The 20,543-nt window shown below is 38.7% G+C and overlaps 1 protein-coding gene across 1 annotated transcript in view; it reads right to left on the bottom strand.

Moving 5' to 3' along the window:
* The window catches only part of SLC8A1 (solute carrier family 8 member A1), a 299,968-nt gene that overhangs the window by 218,202 nt on the left and 61,223 nt on the right, over nt 1-20,543 (bottom strand).

Genomic DNA, 20,543 nt, shown 5'->3' on the forward strand with positions numbered 1-20,543 from the left:
GCAGGTCTATCTGAACCTCACAGTCATATCCTTCTTTTGTTGCCTATGGTGCACAAGATTAAATAATCTTCCCAGCAATATTGAATATAAAAAGAAAATTTAGACAATCTCAGGTAAAGCATTATTACTCGATATCCTCTGAGAATGAAACCTCTCACTGTACTTTGTGTCATATTTTATAATATTTGTATGTTAGTTATTTATGTCAAGAGCCACATCTGACCCATTTTATAAGGCAGAAACGGAGTCTGAATTATATTTCTGTACAGAGTAGATATCCAAACTCTGAGAATATGGGTTTCATCCAAACTACATGAAGACAGTGTGTGCAACGGGAAATCCTAAAGGAGGGAAGAGTGCACCTGTCACAGAGGCTCCAGCTCAGCACAGCCCCTTCTGTGTGGCTTTCTGGCTGCCCAGGACTTACTTTCTCAGATGCCTCAGTGCCCTAATCCCACTCTCCTGTCTGTTCTCAGCATCACATTAGATCTGAGGAGACTGGCCTACTGCATTTACCAAAGAGCCAGAAAACCTCTATTTTAGTCTCATTTCCACCCCGCACAGACCAAACACTCCCAACAACCCTATATATGCTAAAATCTGCTCCTTTCTCATAAAATTGAAGAAAGACAGGGCTGGGAGGTTTGACAGGAACAGTGAAGAACACCATAGAATACAGTTAATGCGTTAGCTCGCCTGAGTATTTGAGGTTGTGCAGATTATCTGAATGATCCCTTATGATCCAAAGGCAAGGGGCAAAAAATACAAATTAAGGGTTTATCAGAGATCCCGCTTGTACTATGCAAAATGCATGTATGTGTATTTATAAAGATTCAGCTCTTTTCCAAAAGAAGCAAAAAGCTAATATAAGGAACATGGAAATGTTTTTTTAAATGGACATTGCTTCTATCAAATCTACTAATAATTATATCTAGCAACTGTGACAAGTTATTCTTTCAGTAATAAATTAGATAAGTGGTTTTTAGGTGCTTAGTTTGCCTCCTTTTTAAAAAATTATTCATAAGAATTCAGAGAAGAAACTTGCAGTGTATTAGGGTTTAGAGACAATGTATCCTGTGAACAATTCAATTTAAGAACATACTCAATTAGGGAATTAAAGTAGCAGAAGCTAAACTTATCCCAGAAAATTAAGATTATTATCTCTGAAAGAATATTTTCCAAAGCTAAGAATAATCCATTATGTTTATGATGGAGCATTAGATTTCAATGAATATCTCAAATAGCTACCATATGTTTTCCCATGTTGTTCCTTCCATTGGGGAATGGACATCTCTACTCATTATCCAAAAGCTGGTAAGTTATCTTTCTATAATCTTTGGGAATTCAAAGAAGCCTATGAGTCATCAGAATTCATTATCACAAATGGGAGCGGAATCTAGTTTCCTCAACACTACGAAGACTATCAAACACAACTTTGGTCTCTAAAAATCTGGATGTAATTTTGGTTATGGGCAAAAAATGACTTAAGTGACCTTACTGCCATGGTCTAATTTTAGTCAGAAAAAAACATTAATTTTTTTTCATACAACTTGACTGACTTAAGAAGTAGAGTATCATTTTAAATTAATACCAGGGTGCTAAGCCACTAAAAATAGGCACTGATGTTTGTCTGTTGGATCCAGGTGAGCTTGTCCCTATTTTCCAGTCACGTCTATACAAGTAAGAGTCTTCCAAGTCTTTGTAGCTTATCTGGTGTATCTATGAGAAATCAGGGAGGGTGTGAAAAGCTGGCAGGGTGGAAAGCTCACTTACGGAAAGTCCACACCCCACCTTATTTTTCATGTCCTTATCTTTGACTTCCGAACAGGGTGATTTCATAGCCCTGCTTTTGTGTTCAACTTCTGACTTACTCCTGATTCCTCTACAACTTTCTATCATCAGTTATGAAATTATTTGGGGGGAGAAGGGGGAAATCTTTTTCAGAGCTAGACAACAATAATTTTTTTTGATGAGAATGTTTTCAGGAAACCTTCTTCTACCTCCTCAAATCTGCCCTTCCTCAAACACGTGCAGGCAGTCATACAGCAAGGTCTCCGGGTCTCTTTGGAGGCCACCTCTTGACCGCCTAAATAAATAAATAAATAAATAAATAAATAAATAAATCAAAGAAAGCAGTCCTCCTGCTAGAGCCCTTCCTCGTCGTCCCATCCCTCCGCTGGTCACTCAACCATGAAAACCTGGCTTCCTCTGTGCTCCTCCCCTGTTCTTTGCAGGCTCTCCAAGGACTATTGGTGTTTCATTAAGGAAACTGGCCCTAAACCATTATTAAACAATTTCTACCCAAACCTTGCTCCTCTCACCTCCCCACTTGGTAACATCACTAAGACACGGAGTCCAGGAGTCTAATATTATGGGTACAAAACATTGTGTCTCCGGAGCTGCAAACTGCGAGAATCCCCAACTGTAGTATACTTTGGGCATGGTATGTAATCCATCCTTCTCCCTTAATACTGCCCACACACCTTTCTACTTCCTCGCCCCGTCATTTACTGAGACCTTTGGAAGCTTCTGTCCCATTTTCATTCCCGGTGTTGGTCCCTGATCGTGGTAAATGATGCTACCATAACTGGGATCACCACCCTGCAACCTGTACATCCTTCAAAACACGGAAAGCCCTTTGAAGGGAGGAAGGGATCATTGTAGATGTTACTTCCTCATGGCCCTCCGACTCAGAAAAGGGAAAGGCAATTAGGCACTTAATACGCATATTATTTTACCAATCCCATACACAGTAAGTGGTCAAACAATTAAAAACACCAGCAAACTGAAAAGTGCTCTACATAGGTCATTTCATTCTTGTGCAGATGTTTTTATAGGACAGAGTCCCAGAAATGAGGCTGCCAGGTCAAAGGACAAACGCATCTCTAATTCTGTTAATTATTTCCAGATCGTCCTCCATAAGGGTTATACCACTTTGCATCCTAGAGATGTACAAAAGGGCTTGTTTTCTCCCAGCTTTGCAACCGAGCATGATGTCAAGCGGCTGAATTTCTGATAGCCTTATGAATGAGAAATACTTTCTCAGTGCAGTTTGAATTTACATTATTATGAGTGAGATTATCATATGTTTATGGGCCATTTGTATTCTCCCTTAGATTTCTGTATTTGACAGAAGGCATTTTTCAATCCAAAACCCTGTCTCTTTACCTCCGAGTCCCACCCATAGGCAGCCCACCCATCTGCTATATATCAGGCCGAAGCTACTTATACATGTTCTGGGAATTCAGTGAGGATGGATGTGACACATGTGTCAGAAGAGCCAAAGGGCCTCAAAGCCTTCATACTTCTCATCAGCAGTTGTTAGTTACTGGTTTGGCAGAAGCTGAATGAAGTATGTGAAGGCGACTCTGCAGACCACAGTCAGGAGGGGTTGCTTGTTCTGTAATTTACATTCTGTGCTATTTGGGGATGTCGCCTGGACGATTTGCCTTCTCCTTTTTCTGAAATGTAGTATTTGTGCTTCTGAAACTGCAAATCTGAGAGAGAGAGAGAGACAGAGAAGGAGAGGAGGGAAGTAGGGAGGGGGAGAGAGAGAGAAAGAAAAAGAAAGGAAGAAAGAAATAAAAAAGAGAAGAAGAAAGAGAGGGGGAGGGAGGGAGAGAGAGAAAGAAAAAGAAAAGAAAAGAGAAGAGAGGGAGGGAAGGGACAGAGAGAGAAAAAAGGAAGAGAAGAGGAAAGAAAGAAAGGGGGGGAGGGAGGGAGGGAGGAAACATCAAGATAAACTTCTCACACCTGACCTTCCATGTGGTGTATGGCATTCCATTTCCAGACACACCTCATTACATTTTATTTATTATTTCTTTCTCTTGTGGCTTTTTTAAGCCGAGATATAATCGACATATAACATTATATTAGTTTCATATTGTAGTTTATTTTTGACAAACATGGGAACATGGAGGGTGCTGATGGTACCTTCTCCCTTTCAGATTGCCTCCAGAAACCCCGGGAACACGTTAGGGGTAAGCAGGCAGCATGGCATAGAGAAGTGCCTCTTATAGCGTTATATAGAATAAAATTTCTATAAACTAGTAATAAGTGCTTCTTGAAAAAAATAAGTGTTCTGTTGGCAAATACATGTGGGACGTGCTGGACTGAATAAAGAGAAGCAAGGTGTTTCATTGCAAGATCTCTCAAAGCCTTTTAAAAGGAAGAAGCCTTAAAGTAATTGGTGTCTCCCTGCAGAATCCTTGTCCCAGAAAAACAAAAGACAAAAAGCAAAACAAACAAATAAAAAACAAGGATCTAGTGTTTGTGGTAGTGCTGGGAAATGGTGGTATAGCAATAAAAGCATCTAACGAGGGGATCCTGAGGAGTCAGAGTTGTGACAACACATTGTATGTCTCAGTCTCTCGGGACTCAGGTTACACATCTCGAAAGTGGGGCACTCCCACAGGGTCACCTTCAATTCTCACTGCTTTTGACCAACTACAAGGTGGAGTGTGCTGCACAGGACATCCTAACGGCCCAGCCTTTAAGTCACTCAGCAAGTGGCTCCTTGGTCTATCTCAAGGGCACTACCCAAAGGGAGTGAGTCAACACTTCTATAATGCCATAAAAAACAGTCAGAGAAACACTGAGGCTCTTCTCTTGCACAATATCATGGAGACTTGGCACGTATCACCATTCTTCTCAGATGGAGAGCCCGCCCTCTTCTCGTTGATTTTCATGGACTTACCTGTGGAGGTAGCAGGTTACCCTACAATCAGGTGACCAAGTCAGTCAGAATCCAGCTTTGCTTAACTTGTGGTGCATTCATATGACATACACCTGTCTTCTGAGCCAGCTCATCAGTCAAACGTCAAAATAAACCCACAGGTGGTTCCAATCATTTTGTTTCTTTGGCATTCGCTCTTCCTGGCATTTTATGTCATTCTATTATAACAGAGATTCTAATCTGTCAATGTCACCAAATTATTAAGACGTAATCAGGTTCTATAAACCCCTGAAGTGGGATTTGTTGCAAAAGCCTAAGGCTCTGCTTGGCCCCTTTACTTCTGTCATCAAATGTTTTGAGCCTATGGATGCCAGGCACTCTGCTGAGGGCTGAAGGTGCAAAGGCATTCATGGTTGTGCATGCACTGTTTTTTCCCAATGCTGTGCCACACTCCCTACAGAGGTAGCTCAGATGCCTCCTCCTCCAGAAAGCCTTCCTTTGCTTCGCCTCACCTCAGTCTGGATTATATGTTACCCACCACCCACCCATCCCCCTCCACACACATTCCCAACAGCTCCTTCTACAGATACAACATTACACTTATACTACTGCATACGCGCCTCCCTGCTTAATCTCCATCACCTCGGCCTCTATGGCAGTGACTGCCACATAGAACATACTCAGATTTGTAACTGATTAACTGATTAAGGTATGAGAAAACAGTTCTTTTTCTCAAACATCACATAAAATCTAGTTCAGCTTTTCTAAGTCACTTTAAAATCTAGTAACATGTTTATAACATCTTAAATACCAATTGTATGAGCGCCTCTTAAATACATTAATAGTTTTGAATTCTGAAATGTTCAAATATGCCTTTCAAAGATAATTTGGATAGTGTTAAAATTATTTGATGTTGGTCTCAAGCTCAATCAATGAGCCTGCAGAGAAGGACCCAGCAGTGAGACCAGACTAAAACACAGTTGAAAGACCTGGGTGGCTCAGTAGTTGAGCCTTTGGCTTAGGTCGTGATCCCAGAGTCCTGGGATCCCCGCAGAGAGCCTGTTTCTTCCTGTGCCTGTGTCTCTGCCTTTCTCCCTGTGCCTCTCATGAATGAATAAATAAAATCTTAAAACACACATACACAAAAACACACACACACACACACACACACACACACACACACACAGCTGATAGAGACCTCTGGCACTTTCCCCTATTTGAATCTGCCTACTTTTAGGGGGCTGTCATCTCTTCCTGCCTCTGCTTTTGCATGTCTATTAATGTGGGGAGAAATTATTGCGAGACACTAGCAGTCACATTTCTAGGTTAATTACAGAAGCACAAACCTTCCATCTCCAGAAGCCTCAATTATTAAAAAAAAAAGACAAAAGGTACATGTCATGTCTTCTCTGCTTCTCATCACTAACCATCTTGCCCTATTGTAAACAAGGACGTTCCACAAGTCTTCAGAGCATAATTACAACACACCAGTCAGTGTGCCAGTGACACCTGCAGAACCCTGCAATGAGGATTTTCATAAATGGACACTGGGGTAGGAGGCATGTAAAAAAGAGTGCCTGCTTCATCTGAATAAATCACCTAGAGAGTGTATTTTTTTATGATAATCACATACCCTTGAGATGACATTCTAAAAGACATTTAAATGTATTTCAAGAAAGGATGTAAACAGCAATATTCCTGTGCTCAGTGTGGAAGCCACCTCCTCACATTACTAACCTGTCATATAAAATGCCAGCTATATCCCTGAATGCTACTCAGATAAATTCAGACCCCATGGCTCATGTGGCCTTCTTTGGTACACATCATTCTTTTTAAGGAAAGTCCAGCTAATGGCTTCTTGCTCCCCTGCTCCCTCTCTCCTCCAGCGCCTGACTTGAGGGAGACTTCAGCTGTTAGGAAGACAAGTCTTTGTGAGTTGCATAGTTCCTCTCTACTGGCAGATATTTTATCCTGATTCATTTGTGAATCCATCACAAAATTATTTTTGCTCACTGAATGCCAAAAATTATATGCAACCAAAGCAAAAAAATAAAATAAAAAATAAAGAGGGGGGATATTGGTAGTGACCTAGCCCTGTTATGATGGGGAAATAGGAGGAAGGCTGAATGCATCCATCCATCCACTCCCTGCCCCATCCCCCATTCATTCATTATTCATTCAAGCTAGATTCAGTAACTAGATGCAGGTTTTACATCATTCCTCAAATGCATATACTTTTTAAAATTAAAATCCAGGCAGAGGATTAAAAAAAAAAAAAAGCCTACCACATGGTGCCTATGTTTAAATATGTCCTAAAAAGTGTGGTTGCAGAAATACCCATAGTCCACATAGAGCGTATTTTCATAGACATCCCGATAGCTCAAGAACTGGGTAGTTGGGAACATCAAAGGTAATGCCTATATCAGAAACTTCCCAAGTTTGGGTTTCCTTCTTCATTGCAGTGTCAAGGAAAGAACGAGGGGTTTGGAGTATGAAAATCCTAAATGTAAGACCTAGCCCTGTCACTTCCTACTTATTCTATTTACTTTGTGGAGCTGAACCAACGATCAAAAAAGTCAATTCATGCAACAAGCATCTGGTTCATGCATTCATTCATTCATTCATTCACCCAACAAGCCCTACAATGACCAGGTACTGTCTCTCGGGTGTGGTAGGAATACAAGGGTGAGAAAAAACAGACAAGGCCCCTACTCTCATGAGATTCTTTACCTCTTAGGAAGCCAGATGCTGATAAAATAACCACACTAGTGAATTCATAATAACAAATTAGAGTGTGTGCTCTGATGGAGGGACCTGCTTCTTCAAGCTTGAAAAGCAAACCAACGAAGGCAGGGGCAGGCTTTAAGGGAGACACTTTGTACCTAAGAAGTAAATGAAAGAGTACTGGGTGAAGCGGTAGAGATGGGTGCACATGAAACAGTATGTGCTAAAGCCTCGGAACAAGACAGAGAGTAGTTGGGGGTACTGCAAGAAGGTCAATGTGGCTGTAAGGTCAGGAATGGGGGGGAAAGAAGAGAGAGTGAAGCTCAAGGTGGGGAGGGAGTGTTTAGCATGGATGTAGCTGTTTGAAATGAGATGGGCTGTGACTGTAAATCTCACACTGGACTTTGAAGATTCAGCATGAAAAATGTAAAATATATCAATAATTGTGTATTTTGGTTATGAAATGATAACATTTCAGATGCAATGGGTTAAAGTACATTATTAAAATTAATTTCATCTGGTTTTTTTGACTCAATGTAATTACTAGAAAAATTAAAGTTACATGCATGGCTCACACTATATTGTTATTGGACAGTGCTAGTTGTACATGCAGAGCCCTTGAATTCTGGACAAGAGTTTTTAACCTGAGCACAATGGGAAGCACTGGAAAGCTTTAGGCAGAGGGATGATGGGATCGTTCTAGCTCCTGGATAGAGAACAGATGAAATCATAGCCAGAGGCGATATGGAAAATCAGCCATGTACTGCACTAGACAGGCCAGAGGCTTCAGAATAGCTTGGTTTAGGGTCAAGAAGTACAGAGATGACAAGTGGAGAGAAAGAAAAGATATTTAGGAGGATCTGGATCTGGTACCAAGAACCTCCACAGGGAGGTGGCCAGCTGGGAATATAAAGATATATATGGAAATATAAAATGTAACACCAGGTGTCCTATACTAGAGGTCTGAATTCAGGGCAGTGGGAGCATAATAAAGTGGTAAGAAGTGCTTTTTACACAGTATACAGCATCACTGAAAATCAGGTTCTAATGTCACATCCAGAAATTGCATTCTGATTGGAACATTAAGTATCTTTTAACCAGAGTTGATCTTAAAGCTACATGAGTGTCAACTATGCACAAGACACTGTGAAAGGCTTTCAAGAGAAAAGGAAAAGGAACTAACATTTATTCAGGGCCCACTACCATGTGCCAGGAGCTTTGTATGTCTGATTCATTCAATCCTCCTAAGAACTTTATGAAGTCATTTCATTATCCCATCTTAGAGATAAGGAAAATGAGGCTCAGTGAGGTTATAAAGTTGACAGAGACTCTGTACAGACACAGGACATTTTGTTCTTGGACCTCACTATATCTCTAATGCCCAAGCGTACTGCCTAGCATATAATGAATACTCAACAAACACAGGCAGAATGAGTGAATAAAGTCTACCCAGGTCATGAGGGGTAGAACCAAGTTCCGACTCTGTGGTATTTTCACTCAGGCACAGGGTATCAAAGTTAAAATTTTTAAAAAGTAGAAGCAGTGATAGCTATATATTTGTATGTGGTTAACAGGTATTTATGTAAGAGCTCTTTATCAGGCAGATGGCTATCCCACACTTCATTGAATAATAAAAACTGTCAACATTTCCTGAAAATGTACTGTGTGCCAGACACTATTCTAATCATTTCACTTGATTTATCTCATTTATGCTTCATTCTCAGCAACCCTGCAAGGCAGGTACTACTCTTTTTCTCACGTTACAAACTGGGAAACTGAGGCACAAAGAGGTTCAGTCATTTGCCACAAGTCACACAGCTGTCAAGGCATTACGCCCAAGGTCACTAATTCAAGAGCCCCTATCACATTCTTAGCCACTGTGAGACAGCCTTCTACTCCATGGCACCCTAGTTCTTACAAAGATCTCCCCAGGATTATGGCAAAATCTGCCATTCTGGCATTGGTCCAGTGCCATCTCTTGGGGCCACACAATGTGATGATTTATTAGGGCACACCCTCTGTGAATCTAGGAAATCATTCAAAGCTAAATAGTGAGTCAGACATTTGGAGAATCAGAGCAAAGTGAGTACAAAGAGAGCCTGTGGATCTGTGTGCATCTCATTCAGTGCAAAGAGCACATTTATCCTGGGTCTTGAAATGTCCACTGTCAGGAAGCTATCAATTGTCTCTGATGGCATCAGATAGAGCAGGGAAAAGAGGTGAAGCAAGAGCCTTAGTAAGTTGAAGATTTCCCAACAGCAGAGACCATCTCAGTAGGGAGTTAACAAGAGAATTCAAGAGACCCTTGTTCACTAATGGAGTTTAATAGTTAAGATACTCTCTAAGCACACTGGGCATTAAGTGCTTGCTAGCAGTTCGGATAATGAACTGGATGGTTATGACCAGCCATCCAGGCATTTTATATGTGCCATTTACTTCAAGTGTCAAATTACAGATTGATCCTGGATAAGAGGGCTTAGTGCTCTGATTTGGAAAATCTGTTGGCCAAATATGGCCTAATGTGAACATTTTACTTCTTTCAAGACTTTAAAATTGCCATGCACATTAGTAGAGTTCCTAAAGGAATCAGATTTTGTTGTTTTCATTTTCTTTAAAAAAAAATAGCCTTACTAATACTGTAAAAATTTTAGAATGGTATTCAGTATTTGGCAGTTTGATACAAAGGGATCCCACTGGTGCCCCATTAGGATGGTCTGAAGTACAATCTAGACTTCATTATAGAGTGGTTTAACTGCCTATAGATAGATCCTTCCCTACTCATTGATGTCATCTGCAGCCACTGTAGAATCATAGAAGTAGACAATGCGCTATATGCTCAGTGGCCATCCGTAACAGATAGGCGAGACTCTCCCAGGACTGTCCCAGCCCACTCAGCAACCACGAGAAGTAATTCTGCCAAGATTCCCAACACTTGCTCTGTCAGAGAACTTCTTATACCATATTATAATTGTTTGTCTAATTTTCTCTTCTGCTAGACTGATAACTCTGGGAGGGCAAATCCTGCATTTCTCATTTTAATCATTATACCCATAGCATCTAGTACTATGCCTGACAGATAGCAGACACGCGACACACAGTTAATTAATGAATACAATTACTTTTGCACATTGCATTTGATGTTGTCAGTAAATTAACAGTTTTAGAAGAATGAAAATAATGTTCCAGAAATGTATTGTTCAAAATGTTCTGTGATGGCCTTTCTATGTGCTAATGTGCTAATGTTCAGACAAAATTCTAAGACCAGAAAACGAAGGCTGGTAATAAACTGGATTGGGGTGAAGAGAGAAGAGTTATGGAGTAAGGAAATGGGTAACTGGAAGTATTTACTTAGGGATTTATTTAGTGAAGAAATAAAAGGCATTCAAAATTATTTAGTCAGATACTTCATTTGGAGAGAGAAGATCAGGAATTGATGGGAGTGGGGGTGGGGTTGGGAGGTTTTGCAGTTTTTATGTTGTAACATAAAGCAAAGAGGAATACTACATTATTTTTAACACACAATTATTTTTATAATTCACCTAGGAAAAGATTCTTCAAAACACATATAGCTTCCTCTCTGAATATTGCTTCTTTCTTTTAAAAATCCTATCAATTGTTTTTTATTTCAGTCAATTTTAATGCAGTAGTAACTTACATTAGCTCCTCAAGGGTAATTGGTATGGGATATTCTAGAACTGGTCCCACACCATGGAAGGAGGAGAGGATAAGGACTGAGGGGACCGTGGCCCACTTCACATTGCTCCTGGGTAAAATGACTGCTGTAGACCAAACCAATGACTATGGTAAACTTGTTCAAGAGGGAAATTTTAAAGAAAGTTATATAAAAACTAGGTGTTTATGCTTCCTCAGGTTCTTTTCTCTTAGAAGATCAAATGGTTTGGAAACTTGGATCAACTTCATGAGATAGGTCATGTGCTTTATGTTACTTTGAAGCTTTATATGACACCTCCATGATTTATCTACCAACCTTTCAACCACTATGGGAGTAGTTTATGTCTCCATCTGGACATCCCATAAGTATCTGAAGCTAAATGGCTCACACACCAAACTAACCTAGCATGTCCCCCCAGACTCCTTAGCATCTGGAGTTTTCTACCTTAACGAAAGACATTTACTCAAGGTGGGAACTTCAGGACCATGTTTACTTCCAAGTTTTTCTCCTGCTTCCTTCTTCCCTTTGCCCAGATCCTGTCAGATACCAAGTTTTATCAATTTGCTTTCCAAATATCTTTTAGATCCTTGTCTACATTTCCACACCCATTAGCACCTCTGTTTAAAATTTATATAACTTGCAAAACTGGTTTCTTTTCTCCAGATTGGCTCCCTTTTTGAAAATGCTTTCCCCATTATGTCATGACTATCTTCATAAAATAAAAGCCTCATCCTGTCACTTCCCTGCTTAAAAACTTGTGTAGCCCTGTGTCACTTCAGTCTAAGTCACAACTCCACAGATCATCATTCTCCTAGCTTTTCCCAGTCTGGCCCTACTTGCCTTTCCAGGATTATCTCCTCTCCATATGGCAATTTACCTTGACCAGGTGTGTCTTCCAGAGCACATGAGTCTGTAAGTGAAAACAGGTCCACCCCAGCAGGAACCAACAGTATTTCTATGGCTCTATTTCTACATAATGTGAAGGAATGGCAACCCCTTCAAATTCCTCACAGCCAGTTCCTGGAGATGCTGAAAGGAAATTATATTTGTTCCCATATGAATTATAACTAAATTTGATAATCTTTTTATCACCTTTAACACTAGTTCCATATTATTACCTCACAAAAATCGTTCCTTAGGAAAAAAAATAATGATGAATGAATGTTTAAGGGATTGTTTCTAAATGAGCAGCATTTCCATAGTTTCACTTAGACTGTTGTCTATAAATCTTATTAGATCCAATTCCCCTTTAAAACAAATATTTTATAACACCCTTCTTCATTATCTTGAAATGAAATTCTTAGATAATTAAACTTATCCACGTTCCTAATCAAAGCCAAATATGTACATATAATGCCTAGATTGTAATATAAATGAAAAATAAAAGAAATTAATTTATAATAAAAATTGTATAATACTTTATAATAAAATATGTAAGTAGTCAATAATTTCACTAGAGAGCCCATAGTTATACCTCTCTATAATGAATAGTATGAATGTAAAAGAAAAGATTAGAAGCCATTCCTGTCTAAAGGATACTGAGAAATGAGAAACAGATAATATGTAGGTAGGTCCTAAAAGAGAAAAAGAAAACAAAACCAAACACCAGTGTTAGGATAAGTAATGACAGACAGATTTCTGTCTACATAAAAATAGAAAATGTAAATAATCTTAATTTATATGTCCAGGACAAATTACCAACTAAAATTGAAGAAAGAAAGGATTTATCATTGTGCCACCGATTTTTTTTTTTTTTTAGTATATAGGATAGCAAAAAACAAAATATTTTTAAATGCTTCACAACTTAATATTATTAACAAGATACTATGTTAATAAAATTACATTTTTGCATGTGACAGTTATAACTGCAGATTGATATGGATGTGTTGCCTTAGTGACTCAAATGCCATAACTGGTATTGCCTGGGTGATGTGGTGTTCCAAAATTGTGAATAATTCTCGGCAAACTTCTAAACCATCTCAAGTGCAATCTTCCCTTGATTCACATGATTGCATTACTCAAACATTCGGTATATATTAAAACTTTGCCAAGAATACATTGCGTTTTGAGTTTAGGTTCTATGGATCAGATGCTTATCAATTGAATTGCTTATCAATCCACTTCTGTGGATTTCTCAGAGATACTCAGAGTGGCATTAAACTCAAAGAACTTTTTTGTTATTTGAGATCACACCGTGCACTGCAGTTTATGCAGCAACCTTAGCGCTCACTCACTAAATTCTCACTCTTCTCCCTCCTAGTCACTAGGATAACAATCACAGACCCCCACAAATGCGCCAAAGCATCCTGCCCCTGTGCCTGTAAGCCCAGGAGATACTGCTTTCATTTAGGACCACTGGCTTAGGACTCACCTGATCTAGAGGAATGAGATCGTTTTTATCAGTGCAGGTTAGTATTAGATGATTGTTATAATCATTCTTCTTCACATAAATAAAACTCCAAGATACAAAACCCTTCTTCCAGTCAATGAGATTAGCCATACATTCAACATAGTTTCTTTTCAACGGGAACTTAAAGCTTACTGTCCAGAGGATAAAAACCAAATGTAGTAAAAACTGTCTTCCTGTCCTTTTCCTGCCCAATGTTTAGACCCACTGAAATGATGATGATGATTTACATGACAACAGTTAGCATCTATTTACTTAAACACTTATTTTTGTGCCACTAAACTAAGTGCTTTAAAGATTTTATTTATTCAGGGGAGACACACCGAGAGAGGCAGAGACATAGGCAGAGGGAGAAGCAGGCTCCTGGCTGGGAGCCCAATTCGGAACTCCATCCCAGGACTCCAGGGATCATGACCTGAGGCTCAACCACTGAACCACCCAGGCACCCCTAAACTAAGTGCTTTAAAATGCACATAAGCTACACAATAGCCCTCTTAGCTCCTTTGGGACGTCCTTGTTAAGTCTAGAAATGATCCACCAGAATCCTGACCTACCATCTCACACATGGTAAAGGGTTAAAAACCAAAAGCTATGATCATTAAATCCCAAAGCACCCTGAGGCAATAACTCAAAAAAGCAAGGCTTACTGTCATGTCAGTTGTTCAGTAATTATTTATTTATGCCATGAACAATACATTTCTTAAAATATGCATGGAAACAAGCCCATCAGAGTCAGAAACTTCCTTTAGATTTGCACCTCTTTGGCAGGCAGTAACCCGTGGGCTTGGCTTAGATTATGTATAACTGGTTGTCATTAGCACCCTGCCTGGTGCAGCGAATGGTAGCTTTCTGTTTGGGTCCTGAGTTGTAACATCCATTTCTTTATGGTTGATTGATTCTGGACAGTCACATTATTTGCCTGGGCAGTAGGGCAAGAAATTTTCCAAGGGAGATTTCTTGGGGGTGCGTTTACATGTGTGCCTGTGAGTCTGGGGAGAAAAAGAATTTGTGAGCATAATATAAGTAGCTTTAAAAATGGCTAATTAGAAATACCCTGGATTTTTTGCACCCTGTTACCTCGCACCCATAGCACTAAAGACCGTTTTTATAAGAGCAGCTTTTATTTCTCCCTCTATAAGAGTATAAAAGGACAACTGCCTGATAACAGTTTGCTCTTATAAAAGCATATCTTTCAGATTTTTAAAAAGAAATAACAGTTGATAAGAACAATTAAAACATATCAGTTGATAATGATTTTTCTCAATGATCAAGAGATGAATTAAATGATGGGAACATAAAGAAACAAAATAATTTAGAAAAAATATTTCTAAAACCATAAGGTCTTAACTTTATCAAATTTTAAAGTCATTGAAATCATGTAACTATTAAGAGCTTCTTTTTAGGATAATAGGCTTTAATGATTCATTTAAAATGTGAATAAAGTAAGCTAGGGTATATGTAATTAGAACTATAAAAATTAGAGCCTTTCCATTTTAAAGGTTCACAATCTAACACAACTGAGTAACTTTCTTTTTGTTCCTTCTCTAAACAATTATTTTGTTCCATTCACATGTATGTCCACCAAATATTTTCAATTTATTTTTCCATCCTCAGGGAGTTAGATTAACTTTGTTGGGAAGATGACAAATGTACTAGCTGCTCTTACTACTGCCCCCTCCCCCAATATTAATTTACAAGTACACAATACCCAATAGGGAAAATATTTTCTTTATTAAAAATGAAATCCATCCCCAGCCTCTTTTCCTCTATCTGTTAAAGAAGTCTATGCCCTCCAGGAAGATCCCCGCTTGCCAGCCTGTTTCTTGGGTTATTTTTATGGGGAAAACGAGGAGGAATAAATAAGGAGATAAGAAAAAGGAAAGGCAACAGATACCATTTTTTTATTCTTTTTAACTGTTTTTATTGAGAGAAGAAAGGGAGCAGCTTGAGGGTATGTGCAGATAACAGATGGGAGAAGAAAAGGGGATTTTAAGTTTCTAGCGAGAGCACATGTCTCTTTAAATCAAGAAATCAAGTAGGAGATTCTTATCATATCACACGGTGTGTATTCTTTCGAGCCCACCACGACCCTGGGACTGGTCCACACTGGCCTCTTCTCAATGAGTTATTTACGGTACTTTACCATTTTTAGACTGTATTTAAATGCTTTCCCTTATTTGAAGCTCAGAAAACCATAGGGCCAGCAGGGAAAGAATTACATTCATATTTTACATACAACTGGACTAAAAAGATGGAAATCGGACAAGACTTCCTAGTACCTGAGTTGGTCCTTCTGTCAGCCGTATATTGATATATTATATCATATTTTGACACTTAATGTGGATTTGCTTCAGAGATGTGTCACTATAAATTCAAACATCTAAATAACCTGCAGAAAATTAAATCAGTGACTTATGTGTTTACAATTATCCAAATATTTGGCATTCACACATCACAGAGAAATGATTAACTGCTCCTTTCACTTTTCATCCTTATATATGTGGCCAAATTTCTACTCTCTCTACTTAACCACACCATTTAAGAATTCCTATAGTAGTGAGACTTTGAATCCCCTGGCAAGATCTCTTCAGGAATAGTCCTTCTCATGCAAATGACATAGGTCTGGTTTCTTGTTTAGCTAATAGCCTAACCATACCTACTTTTACACACACACACACACACACACACACACATACACACACGTCACTCTTTTGCATTGTACTTAAGAGTATAAAAAATGCTTTACCATACCTTTTTTAAAAATAGATTTTAAAGCCAGAGAATCTGGTCTTCATTCTTCTCCAGCCCATTATAAGCTCCCTAAAAACAGGTAATTGATATACCTCCTTTATCTCTATATTCCCTTTTTGTAAAATGAGAATAGTAAGACTACCTGCCTCTATGAGGGTACTGTAAAATGCACTAATCCATATATGTTCTTAAAGCACCTTATAGTAAGCACTCAATAAATATTAGCTTTTAGTTTAATTAATATGACATTTGCCAATGCTTCTTCCTTTTTTTTTTTTTTTTTTTTGCCAATGCTTCTTAAGATAGTTCTAGCACGCAGTAGTCACAAAATAAATGTTTATGGGGTGCACAGTCTGTAAGTCTCAGTTTTGCCAACGTGTGATCTATGGGAAAATTATTTCATCAGGAAAATAAGAATATAACACCAACAATAATGAAAACTGCTTCACAAGGCTGTTCTGAAGATCAAATGGAATAATATATGTCAGAAATGCTTTATAAATTATAAAGCGTGAAATAAATGTTAATGATCATGTTTATACTCTATTTTCATCCTCACAGATACACTGTTCTGCAGATGTGATTATCCATTTTATAGATGAGGCAACAGGCTTAAAGAGGATTATGTAACTGCTCAAGGTCATTTAGTTGCTTGGAGGAAGAATCAGACCAAAAATAGGTCTCTTTTTTTTTTTTGTACCTCCAATTCCAGGATTCTTTTTTTGTACCTCCAATTCCAGGATCCTTTTCACTACTTCCTAACTGCTTCATACAAAGCTATGATCTCTCCATAACACTATATCTATGCTTGTTTTTTTTTATAAATGGCATTTGATATGTTGATAAAAATATAATTTATATTTTAGGGATAGTCTGTCATCACCAAGGAATTTAAAAAAAAATGTGTGTAGCAGCAAGCCAATGACAGTAATGAACAAGTTTAATCAACCTAAAGCGCTCTTAAGAGGACTTCATCTATTAGTTTTAGATGACAAAAATTAAAACTAAACATCTTAAAATCTCACCTGACTTTAACCTTTTTAAAGATTTAAAGGCAGTGTTGTCAAAAAAGAAAGAAGAATTGCTCTGGTTCTGGGTGATCTCACAGGGATTTTTCACCAAATCAAACTGGTAGAATTTAAGGTCCCCTTAGAGAGCCCAGCCCCCTGACAGTGTGCCTGTTCCCAGGGACAAATTTTCACATGGCAAAAGCTCACACTGACTCCTGCTTCAGCACAAAGATGGTACTGTGTAGGATCTGTAGGCTCAGCTCTCTCACTTGTGCTGGACTCTGAGCTGCAGCTTCTGGTCTCCTTGTTCCTCCTCCTACTCTGCTTTCTTTAGTTTCTGGACATCAAATGTCAAGCCTGTGTCTTCTAGACAACTTGGGATTTCCTGACATTGGCCCCATTCACCATGTCTGCCATCATTTTACAACTTGCAACATCCAATTCTGACCTGTCCTTTGCCCTCTGGGTTCTTGGCACCTATGTGTTCCCTTTGCCCTTACTGATTTCCCATCAAGTTGTTATTCCAGCCCCGTTTCTAACCCGGCTCTGTTGACTTCTGATGAATGCTGGCAAATTGCTTCTTCCAATGGAAACACAACTTTTACTAAACTGCAGTAGGTCTTTTCCTTATCCTGTTGAATACCAACCACTCACTCCCAAGTGAGACAAACGTGTGTGTATTATCAGCCTGTGCCACTTTGCTGTAATTGGTAACCATCTCATCAAGATATCCTCCAGATTGTCAATGACATCTGAACATGCAGGTCCACAATGGAATTGAATATGAGAGCTGTGGTCTACTCAGTACAAAGCGTAGGGAGGGAGACAATGACATCTAAGGGTTCTGGATACATTGTTTCTGTTAAGTGCCATCTAGGGTTACACCAGTTTTGTTCACAGACACTTTATCCCATTGATTCACATGAAACTTGAAGGTAATAAAAATTTCCATATCTTTTTCACTGGAACTGGTGTGAAGGGTCTCCTACATCCTTACTATTTTTGTTTAAATCAAAATTCAGCTCTTTATGTTTATCCCGAATTCTTTCTATAATCTATTTAATATGAATTAAATATTAGAATATTATCAATGTTATAAAAATAATATTAATTTAATCATCAACATAATCCTCAATCTTTTAATATAATCTAGTTATTAATATTCTGACTTTGGATTTTATTGGGAAGAACTGGGATTTGCTAATTCCCAGATAATTCCCTTCCTCTTTCATGAAAATTGGGTAACTTTTTCTATTATTACTATTTGTGCCTGTTATCATCCAAGATGGGTTGTTTCCTCTGTGTCTGCATCCTCCATGATGCTCAGGGATATAACTATATGACACATTAGCTGAGCACATATAGTATTAAGTTGGGAACAGAAACATCAGCACATTATCTCTCAGCAATGTTAACGTGCAGGGGCTTGAACAGCTCCTTTCTAAGAAAGACTGGATAGTGTTGGCCATGCTAATTTTTAGGAGTGTGTCTTATTTTTCAGCCATCAGTTGTCCTGAGATGTTTCACTGTACTCCAGCCAAATCTCTTGTCTATGTCATGCTTAGTGAGTCATGGACTGGCCAGCCCCAAGGCCCCTGTCCTTCTTTCTGTGGCTGTCAGCCATTTCAATGCATGCTAGCACCGACAGAATGTGCTAACACCAACAGAGTACACAGGCAACACAATTCCGGCAGGTCCACTTTGATTTTCTTTAGCAGCTTTTACAAGTCTTTCAGGTTAAATTGTTGAGCCATTGGCTAGAGCTAATTTGGAGAATCAGCTATAAATTAAACCTGGCAGCCAATTCTGAGAGATGAACATCATGAGGAAGAACGATGCTTACTGCTGCTGGGGTAGAACAGAAAGGCAAAACACTGGTTGGAAACACTGAAAAAATAATTCAAACTTTCCCCTGTGGTTTGATATCTTTGTGATATTTCTTTAAGGATAAAGATGCATGAAATAAAGACCACAGAGACATAAAGTTGAGGTGAACATAAAACCTTATGTGACGCTGGTAGTCTTAGCAAAACATGGCATGGACAGATATGGCATCCAAACAGCTGCACATCTATAATTTCTGGATATAAATTCTAGAAAATAGATTCAACAGAGATATAATACATATTAAAATTAAGGAAAAGGATCTCTTTTCTCTGTGTTTGTCACTGAGTCACTGTAGGGGCAGGAGTGATAACCTTTTGAGAACTTCTCCCAGAACTTTACCATACATTGGCGAGTTCTTAGGGCTTGGGCATTTTTCTAGAGGTTCCACAGAGGACTGCACACCAGATCCCTAGGAAATCAATTTACATTTCCAACCTTTCCTCCAGTGTATACTCCCCTCAATTTCTCTCAAATGCTTTCTTTTCTCATTTCCTCTTGATTTTACCTCAAGCTTGTACGTTGGTCTCACTGGCCTGGTATTGTTTTTAAAGTAACTTTGCTTTGTTGTGTATAATTAACAGCTTATTTTACTTTTGAGTCTAACACAATCTCCTGGTGAAAATTTTATTTTTTAAGTATCTTATTCTTATCAGACTGATTTGAGCTTCTGGCTAAGAAGTGTGTTTACCTCTAATAACGGATTACAAAATAAGTTAAATTTTCAAAGTATATGAAGATAATAAACATGTTTCAGTGAGAACAAAGAAAGCCTCTATTGTATTCTTGGGTCAGTATCTCCAGAAATTAATATCAGCTCCAGTGTTTTACAATTTACCAAGCACTTTCACCTCCATACTCGTATTTAATTAAGACATAGTATTAACAATGTGCTTAATACCACATTATTACTATCATCTCCAATTTACAAATAAAGAAATGGAAGGTCAACGAAGCAAAGTAACTTGGGATATTGGGGAATTTAACCCCAAAACTCATGATTCTAAATTCAGTGCATTTTTAGTCTTTAACCCAGCTCACGAGTTGTATTCTGAAAGCACACCACCTCCATAGCTAGAAGGACCACCTACATTTCATTTCAGTCTTAGGAGGCTTAAGACTCTCCACCCCCTCCCAGTTTCAGAAGAGTTTATTTTATTTTATTTTTTTAATATTTTATTTATTTATTAATGAGACATAGAAAGAGAGAGAGCCAGAGACACAGGCAGAGGGAGAAGCAGGCTCCATGCAGGGAGCCTGATGTGGGGACTCAATCCTGGGTTTCCAGGATCACGCCCGGACTGAAGGCGGCGCTAAACCGCTGAGCCACCGGTACTGCCCAGAAGAGTTTATTTTAAAGCAGCAATAACTAGAGGGGTTTCTTTGGGCAGAATTATGCCTAGTGTTTAAGAATTTCTT

Source organism: Canis lupus, chromosome 17 (assembly GCF_011100685.1).
Source record: "Canis lupus familiaris isolate Mischka breed German Shepherd chromosome 17, alternate assembly UU_Cfam_GSD_1.0, whole genome shotgun sequence".
NCBI classification, from domain to species: Eukaryota; Metazoa; Chordata; class Mammalia; order Carnivora; family Canidae; genus Canis; species Canis lupus.